The sequence below is a fragment of the Harmonia axyridis genome, chromosome 2 (assembly GCF_914767665.1).
Source record: "Harmonia axyridis chromosome 2, icHarAxyr1.1, whole genome shotgun sequence".
Lineage (NCBI taxonomy): Eukaryota > Metazoa > Arthropoda > Insecta > Coleoptera > Coccinellidae > Harmonia > Harmonia axyridis.
The window spans coordinates 20,715,411-20,725,583 of NC_059502.1; the positions used below are offsets into that span (position 1 = coordinate 20,715,411).

Consider the following 10,173-nt stretch of genomic DNA (forward strand, 5'->3'; position numbering starts at 1 on the left):
ATAGCAGACATTGTGAAGATATCATCTGAAGATGTACATCATATCTTCCACAAATATTTTTACATGAGAAAGCTGTGTGCAAAATGAGTGCCACGCGAGCTCATTATCGATCAGATTCAAAAGCAACAACGTGTTAATGATTCTGAGCAGTGTTTGAAGCTGTTTAAGTGCAATGAACCTGAATTTTTGCGTCGATATATAAAATGGATGAAACATGGCTCCATCATTTCACTTCGGAGTCTGATCGACAGTCAGTCGACAGTCGACTGCACACGATGAACCGAATCCAAGTCGAGGAAAAACACAACAGTCAGCTGACAAGATTATGTCATCAGTATTCTGGGATGCGCAAAGTATAATATTCATTGATTACCTCCAAAAGGACCAGACCATCAACAGCGATTATTATATGGCGTTATTGAATCGTTTAAAGGATAAAATCAATAAAAAACGGCCCCTCTTGAAGAAAAAAAAGGTGATATTTCATCAAACAATGTGCCGTGTCACAAATCAATGAAAACAATGCCAAAATTGCATGAATTGGGCTTCGAATTGCTTCTGCATCCATCGTATTCGCCAGATCTGGCCCCCCAGCGACTTTTTCCTGTTCTCAGACCTCAAAAGAATGCTCGTTGGAAAGAAATTTTGATCGCTATAATCGCTGTATCGCCCTCGAAGGCAACTATGTTGAATAATATAATCGAATTTTGCCGAAAATATTTGTTTTACTTTTGGCCTGTTATGTGATTACGTTCAATAAACTTCAATTTCAACGTTTTGAATAAGGTAAATAGCAATGCTATCATCATGCAAAGGATAACAGAATAGTTAAGATCAGTGTGATAAAAGTTTTTCCAGACTCCATGAGCAAAATTATTTTTAGATAAACTGAATCCAAAATATAGTGAAATGTGCTTCATTATTATGGTAATTACATGTCCAAACGCTCAGCTTCTAATAGGGAGAAAGCGAAAGTGACAGACAACAAACTCCATCATGTCTTATATAATATTAATGATGCCTACGATAAAAATTCACTTTCTTCAAACAATGTCACTTGCTCTATCGAAAACTCATATCGATGCATATAATTGAATCTTTAGTTGATTAAGTCATCCGGAGACAATCTCGATTCACATGAACATGAAAGCGTGAACAATTTAACGTTTCCTTGCTCGTGAAGTATTTGTTGCACATTTTAACAATAATAACAGATCATATGAAACATCTCTCGGTCTCAGGAGTTTCCAGAGGAAGTTCTTCCAACTAAACTGCTCCACATGAGTCATGAGTTAGGGATATTGACTTAAATTGCAAAAAAATATAGTTCAAATGAGATGAAAATTCATATTAATATGATTTCAAGTTGCAGGAAATAAAATTAATTTTAGCCTATAGGTCTGCAGCGTATAGAGTGTGGTTAAGAAAAATCGAGTAAAATAAGAGAATTCAAGCATTTTAAGACTATCAATACAATGTATGGCCTCCACGGGCATCATTTACAGCTTGACATCTTCTTTGTATACTACATACGAGGTTGTTGAACATTTCTTGAGGAATTTGGTTCCATAAACGGGGCAGAAGCTCTCTCAGATCATTTAAGGATTCTAAGGTAGGTTGATTATTATCTAATCTTCTTTGGAGCATATCCCATGCATGTTCTATGCAATTCAAATCTGGTGAGTGCGGAGGTATTGGTAAATGTGGAATACCAAGCTCCTCGCGCGCATTATCAACTATGGCTGCACGGTGCGGTCTAGCGTTATCGTCTAAAAATTGAAAAGTTTCACCAATAGCAGCGTGAAAATTTGGCACAACATTGTCAATGACATGCTCCCTATAGTGTAAGGCGGTCATATTCCCAGGACAAATGTGCAGATCTGTGCGCCCGTTGAAACATATCCCGGCCCATACCATAACACTACCTTCTCGGAATGGATGGACTTCTTGGACATAGCGACGATTACGTGCGTGGGATTGTCCATACCCTTATTCTTCGAGAATCTGAAAATCGTCCATATCTGGATTCGTCGCCCACCAAGCCTTGGTCTTTCCAACACGGAACCTGTCTTCCTGAACCTATTCCAAAGTCGAGATATCACACTTTGGCTGACTTAGAGCCTTTCCGCTACAACAACCTGAGTTGGGCCACCCTGTAGCATTCCGATAGCTCTATTAGCCTCAGCATTTGTTAATTTACGTCTTGGCATTTTCAGAAAACTCGTTTCAAATCGGAGCCGTTGATAAACTGATTCTATTTCAGAATAAGAACATTCATGAAGCATATGCAAAGAACCAAACTTCAGAAAAAAGGCGACCAGATTGACGATTTACTGATTTTTATTGGATCGATTCAAGTTGTTATTGAGTTTTGAATGATTTTACAGCGATTTTCTCGAAGATTACATACTTTTCAAAACGATTGAATACGATATCCCTAACTCTTGTGGAGCAGTATATTTCAGCTGAAGAGGTCGTCTCTAGAATATGTACACTTAATGGTTATTTCTAGTGTATAAATCCACGTTTTCTCATATCCGATTCGTCTAATGGATTGGATTCTCTATTATTATCTTTTCGTACTATTTCCTCTGTGTAATTGCATTGCCACGGTGGTTGATGATAATGGTTCGTAGATCTTAGTAAAAATTATAAATTATTAGTTCATTTTCTTAGTTTTACTTGCATAAGAAACGATGGTGGTAGAATTCGTATGACATTTCCTGGCTTCCAACTGTTGATATTGATTAGCATAATTAAATTGTTAACGGTAAGTTCACGTTGTTCTACTAGTATGAATCAGCACATTCAGCAACAACAGAAGAAGGCGTCCGAATTTAGGTTAATTTGGATACAGATCTTTTTAATTACACTAAAAAGTAAACAATTCAAATTTGTACAAGTTGAATACTAGCCTTTATGAACTTCTACTTTCGTCAACATTCTACTCAAGTGATTTGCGAGAGTTAGATAGGAGGTAATAAAAACATTTAGGTTATAGTAAGGTACTAAATAAATTTCATTTTGCCAATCATTTCGAATGGGGCAACAATAACACAATTATAGCATAACATCAATGAAAAAAGGCCTTTCTATGAATAACATTTTAAATACGAATCCAGGCAGAAGCTGACAATATTCATGATAATCATTAAAAGATGAGTTCATTCATACTGATTTCGGATCATTTCAAATTATTACAGCAAATAGTTTTAGAGTGAACATTGTTCAACAGTTGAATTGTAAATACCTGATAAGGCCACCGTGTGTCGAAATAATTATCGTATTATATCAAAATTTGGCAATTTGAATTTATCATTATTCTATTGTAAACATTATTTATGACGTTCAGAATAAAATAAACAAATCATTCTTAAGGCCAGAACACCTAACATGATTTGAAGTCATGATTTTCCATCACAATTCACAGTTTATAAATAGTATATTATTCGATGAGCACATAATGATTCCTATTATTCACAAGGGAGAAGTGTAATAATATAGGAAAGGTATCTAGTTCTAGCTTTCGGGAGAGGTATGAGAAAATCAAGTTTAGATACTCAGCAACTCAATGCAGTCAATCCTACCACCCAGAAGACCATGAAGGAATTTGATGGCATGCAAATCTTTTCTGCATTTAAGGGTCTTCGAATTGAATATTGATAATAAGATCCTATGGTCCTATCTCCTAGAGCCTAGGCAGATACAATCCATCCTAACGAAATGAAAGCCACTTCAAAAATCTTCAATCTTTGATAAAATACCAAACCCAGGTCCTTGATTTCAGTAAGCCGAGAATTAATACCCCTAATGTTGTAATCAAACAGATGCACTTCCTTCTTCCACATGTAAGACACTACGCTACATTTCGATACATAACAATGAAAGTTATTGCTGTTACACCACCTATTTACAACATCCATGCCTCCTGCAAACTCAAACAGTCATCAGCAGATGATATTTCCGCATAAGTTTTAAAATCATCAGCATAAGCTAACTTCAAAATTCTTTTTATCTGTAGAAGGTCATTAAAAAAACAAGATGAACAATAAAGGTCCCAGGTTGGACCTCTGAGGTAGTCCTGAAGTAACGGCAATTTCTCTAGATCTACAACTTTCGATTTGAATTGTTTAACAATGAAGACGTTTTAGGGGGGGTCTAGTGTCAAAACTTATAAGAAACTTTTGCCTTTTGAACTTTTTGTTCGAAATGACTTCGACTATAACATATCAAAAATTCAGCCAATTTGACAGGACCCTAATGGAGTATCCTTTACAGTTAGAGAATTATCGTATTTATGGACAGATAGCCGGCCAAACGTATAGAATTGAATGTGACCAAGGATTTTTAGTTTAAGACCATTCCTGACTCAAAATTCGAAATAGCATGACGAAAAATATAACGTTATATTCGGGGAACGAGCCTTCAATAAATAACTACATTATTTCCTCTAAAACTTCCATTAAGAGAAGCATCAGTCCGATTTATACCCAACTCAGCATCCTCCTATGCAGCGAGAGTACCTCGAACAGTTCGCGATGAATTTCGCCATCAACTCATCTTCCTTCCTGATGGCCGTTCCAGAACTGAACTCGGTTACGCCAATGGAGTCTAGATGGTGAGCATGACAATTATAGATTGGGCGCCAAATACTAAACCCAGGTCCTCGATTTCAGTAAGCCGGGAAAGATTAATACCCCTAATGTTGTAATCAAACAGATGCACTTTCTTCTTCCGCATGTAAGATACTACGCTACATTTCGATAATTTCAAATGAAATTTATTGCTGTTACACCACCCATTCACAACACACAGTCATCAACAGTCATCTGTTTCTGCATAAATTTTAAGATCATCAGCATGAGCTAACTTCAAATTCTTTATTATCTGTAGAAGGTCATTAATAAACAAGATAAACAATAGCGAACCCAGGTTAGACTCCTGAGGTACTCCTGAAGTAACGGCAATTTCTCTAGGCATACAATTTTCGATTTGAATTGTTTAACAATTAAAAACAAAGTTTTCAGGGGTATTCTAGAGTCAAAAATTGCCTATAAAAAACTTTTGAACTTTTTGTTTGACTATAACATATCAAAAATTCAGCCAATTTGACAGGGCCCCTTACAGTTTTTTCGTTCGAGAGTTATCGTATTTATAGGCAGACAGCCGGCCAAACGGACAGAATCGAATATGATAAAAGATTTTTCATCGGTTATTCATTCAACACCATTCCTGACTGAAAATTAAGGACATCATAACGAAACATATAACGCTTTATTCGGGGAACGAGCGCTCAATAAATAACTACATTATTTCCTAGAACCCTTCGCATCACTTTCCATTCAGTCCAATTGAAACACAACTCAGCATCCTCAAACAGTTCGCGATGAATTTCGCCATCAACTCATCTTCCTTCCTGGCCGTTCCAGAACTGAACTCGGTTACGCCAATGAGATTAAACGAATCATTAGAACGGAATGTCGGCATTTCGCCGTGAAACGGGGGGGTTCTCGAGAAATGCCTGGGCAATTCTTCCCATTACGTAATGTGGCCAACAGGTGGATTGCGTAACATGGAAACATGGGCGTATTGATGGTGCCGAGAGGAGAAAAAAAGGCGCCACAGCGATGGGAAAAACGATCACGCTCCAGCTCTCCGTTGGTATACCCACACACCTCGTCACTGCTTTTCCTTAATGCCATTCGCAAACCGATTAAAAGGTGCGGTTAAACGAGGATTCGAATCGATCACGAAAAGTGTTAAGCTCATTTCCCTATGGCGTGAATTGGTCGAATACGTCTCTCGATGGAACTCGAGTAGAGGTGAGGAATGAGGCAGGTAGTGATGTTGAACCAATCGTGTTGAACGATGAAAGAATCGAATGTGAATTGAATTTGAATGATCTAACTTTTGATTAAATCTTAGTACCTACTCAATATTATATTGTTTATCTTTGTGATCTAACGAGAAGTTATACTAACTGGCAAAGAAACTTCAACACCCAGAAGGAGCTGTTTAAATTTTAAACTTTGTTTTGGTGAAACATAGATAGTAAAGCAAAGAGTAAATGATTGAATTTAGAGAAGAAAGTCGTGAAGGTTTTTTCATATGAACAATTTCTGTTACTTAAATATTGTAATCGTTTTTTACAAGTTTTTTAAATTTTACAAAAAACCAGCTGTTCGAGGAGATACAAAGTCGATGTTTAGTTGTTGATAAAATGCCTAGAGCACGCGTTCGCGGAATTTATCGCCACCTAAGTGAATTTGAAAGAGGTCGAATTATTGGTCTACGGGAGGAGGGGTTGTCATTTCGAGAAATCGCTAACCGTACGAACAGAAGTCCAACTACTATTATGAAATGTTATCAAGCGTGGTTTGATAATGCCAAAATCGAAGAAGAGTAGGCACCGGACGTCCAAGGGACACAAATGAAGTTCAAGATCGACGTCTAAGACTTATGGCCATAAGAGACCGATTTGTGACAACTCGATCTTTGGCTGATGAGTGGTTAGAAGAACAAGGCCATCCTGTAACTGTCCGAACGGTTCACCGCTGGATAAGGTCTTTTGGACTGCACTATTATCGAACCCATCTTGTATTATCTCTGACGGTTGAGCATCGCCAGCAACGACTACAGTAGTGCAGAGAACGTCAACATTGGAATGTGGAATGGCACCAGGTAGTCTTTTCTGATGAATCTCGATTCTCCTTGGGTGCACATGATGGTCGAAGAAGGGTTAGACGACGTCGGGGAGAAAGACGAGAACCTCAGTTTGATATTGAAACCAAGGGGTTCTCGAGAAATGCCTGTTCAATTCTTCCCATTACGTAATGTGGCCAACAGGTGGATTGCGTAACATGGAAACATGGGCGTATTGATGGTGCCGAGAGGAGAAAAAAAGGCGCCACAGCGATGGGAAAAACGATCACGCTCCAGCTCTCCGTTGGTATACCCACACACCTCGTCGCTTTTCCTTAATGCCATTCGCAAACCGATTAAAAGGTGCGGTTAAACGAGGATTCGAATCGATCACGAAAAGTGTTAAGCTCATTTCCCTATGGCGTGAATTGGTCGAATACGTCTCTCGATGGAACTCGAGTAGAGGTGAGAAATGAGGCAGGTAGTGATGTTGAACCAATCGTGTTGAACGATCAAAGAATCGAATGTGAATTGAATTTTAATGATCTAACTTTTAATTAGGTCTTAGTACTCAAAATTATATTGTTTATCTTTGTGATCTAACGAGAAGTTATTCTAACTGGCATAGAAACTACAACACCCAGAAGGAGCTGTTTAAATTTTAAGCTTTGTTTTGGTGAAACATAGATAGTAAAGCAAAGAGTGAATGATTGAATTTAGAGAAGAAAGTCGTTAAGGTTTTTTCATATTAACAATTTCTGTTACTTAAATATTGTAATCGTTTTTTACAAGTTTTTTAAATTTCACAAAAAACCAGCTGTTCGAGGAGATACAAAGTCGATGTTTAGTTGTTGCTAAAACGCCTAGAGCACGCGTTCGCGGAAGTTATCGCTAGCTAAGTGAATTTAAAAGACATCGAATTATTGGTCTACGGGAGGCGGGGTTGTCATTTCGAGAAATCGCTAACCGTACGAACAGACATCCAACTACTATTATGAGATGTTGTCAAGCGTGGTTTGATCATGCCCAAAATCGAAGAAGAGTAGGCACCGGACGTCCAAGGGGCACAAATGAAGTTCAAGATCGACGTCTAAGACTTATGGCCATTAGAGACCGATTTGTGACAACTCGATCTTTGGATGATGAGTGGTTAGGAGAACAGAGAACAAGGCCATCCTGTAACTGTCCGAACGGTTTACCGCTGGATAAGGTCTTTTGGACTGCAGTATTATCGACCCCATCTTTTGTTACCTCAGACTGTTGAGCATCGCCGGCAACGATTACAGTGGTGCAGAGAACGTCAACATTGGAATGTGGAATGGCATCAGGACGTCTTTTCTGATGAATCTGATTCTCCTTGAAAGCACATGATGGCCGAAGAAGGGTTAGACGACGTCGAGGAGAAAGACGTGAACCTCAGTTTTATGTTAAAACGGAGGGGGTTCTCGAAGAATTTTTGGTCCAAACCGCAAACAGTCTTATCTTCTTCTCCTTCAGGTGCCGTCTTCATTCCGAAGTTTGGCTCTCATCAAAGCTATGCCTATTCTCGATACTGCAGATCTAAACAATCGGTAGTTGTTACAATTGTACCATTCTCTCAAGTTTTTCAACCATGAGTTTCTTCTTCTTCCTATTGATCTTTTACCCATTATCTTTCGCTGGACAATGAGCTGTAGCAATTGGTATCAATCCCATAATATATCCCAGGTATTGCAGTTTGAGCTTTTTAATAGTCAGTACCAATTCTTTCTCTTTCTGCATTGTACACAAGATCTCCACATTCGTTACTCTCTCTGTCCACGATACTCGTAGTGTTCTCAGTTTCATAATACAACGTATTTGCAGAATCGAAAAGGAAAATAAATGTTTTCGAAAAAGCTTATTCTGGCTAAATGTTCAAAAAAATCTGAGTCCTCATCGCCACCATTTTTAACAAGAATCCGCCTAGGTATGGCAAATTGCCGAAATGTCATCAAAAAAGCTATCTAATGATGAAATAATATACTGAATATGCCATTTGGAATAAGGAAGTGGTAGTGTGTATAACCGAAAGTTGTAGAAATCTAAAAATATTTCAGGAAGAAAGATCGTTGTCTCAAACCCCAATATGCAAATTGTCAGCACAAAATTATGATTAGTTTCCATGAACGTCTAATAGGCCATCCCGGTGAATCATCCTGTATATGCCAAACATCTATAGTTCAGAAATCGACTATAGCAATTGAGGAAGTTCAACTAAACCATCATAGCGTAAACGTATACGTTCTTTCAGTGCTCTGAACACTGAATGAACTATACGTTTTGAAAGATCACTTGTCGAGAATACGGTCCCAGCTCACACCAACACACTCATTCCTAAATAACGCTACTTATTTGTAATTTTATAGCTACCCTGTCTTTCTAATGGTTTTCGATATCCCTGTAGTGGCCCCCTAAATAGTTCATACCCAGTATATCCATATAAGTTTTGTATGTATCAGATTCCGAAACATCGAAGCAAAAACATAAATGAGTTTCAGAGGAACTCCTTCTTTGAGAAGGCTGCAAATTCAACAGAGGTCTACAAAATTTCATCAAGGATTCCATTTGCGACCTTTTTTACAGAGAAAATCGCACTGGCACAATTCTATTTCTCTCTCTTTTTCATGAATATAGTCCAAATTATCAATCCCCCTACAATCCAAATAAAGCCAAACAAAGCATCAGTCAAACGCAATTAGCAGATTGTTTCCCTATCATCAATTATCCAATTATCGTTCTCATATCATCTTAAGGGTCATAACCTTCATCAGTATTTGGAAATAGAAACATTTCGGTCATCTTAAACCGATAGCAGCTACGATCCAACGAGTTCTTGGAGTTAATTGAATGGTAATCTTCAGCTAGGGCGGTAATAAATAGCGCACTTTTCAGGTGGATCGAGACTCAGCTGCACAGGTGGGCGGGTTAAGGCCACCAACAGCCAATTTGTTCAGCTGTCCTTATAATTGGACAATATCACGAATGTTCATTCAACCCAGAAGCAATCGAAGCGAATCCAGTGAAGTTTAAAGTATATGTGGTAACATACAATGTTTACGTCCCTTTCGAAATGAGTTAAGACATTTGGCAGAATAGAAACGTGACGTGCGGTGAGATGTTAATTATAAACTTTTCTGTAGAGATTTAATGATAATACTGATCTACCTAGCTTATAGAAACATACTGGATTGATAGCTTATAGATCCATAAAACCAACTTCTTCTGAAGCGAATATTATGAAAGTTATTGAGTGAAGGAAGTGCTATTCAACTCTCCAAGAAAGCTGATTGTGATGATGATCCATGCTACAACATCGTATGTACGTAATCGAGAAGTTGTTTGAAGTGATGATTCTATTACAAATATAATATTTGGGACTTCAACGATGAAGAAAGTTTTGATTAAATGCATCATGGGTGCAGGGAATCTAGTCAGTCATTTCTGCTCTGAATAACACTCAGCAATGACCGCTCACAACATTAAGGATCAAAACGTGCAAAAAGTTGGAAA

At 38.0% G+C, this 10,173-nt stretch overlaps 1 protein-coding gene across 3 annotated transcripts in view; it reads right to left on the reverse strand.

Moving 5' to 3' along the window:
• Positions 1–10,173, reverse strand: part of LOC123673671 — a 121,380-nt gene that overhangs the window by 61,677 nt on the left and 49,530 nt on the right. The gene's annotated exons all lie outside the window — the stretch shown is intronic.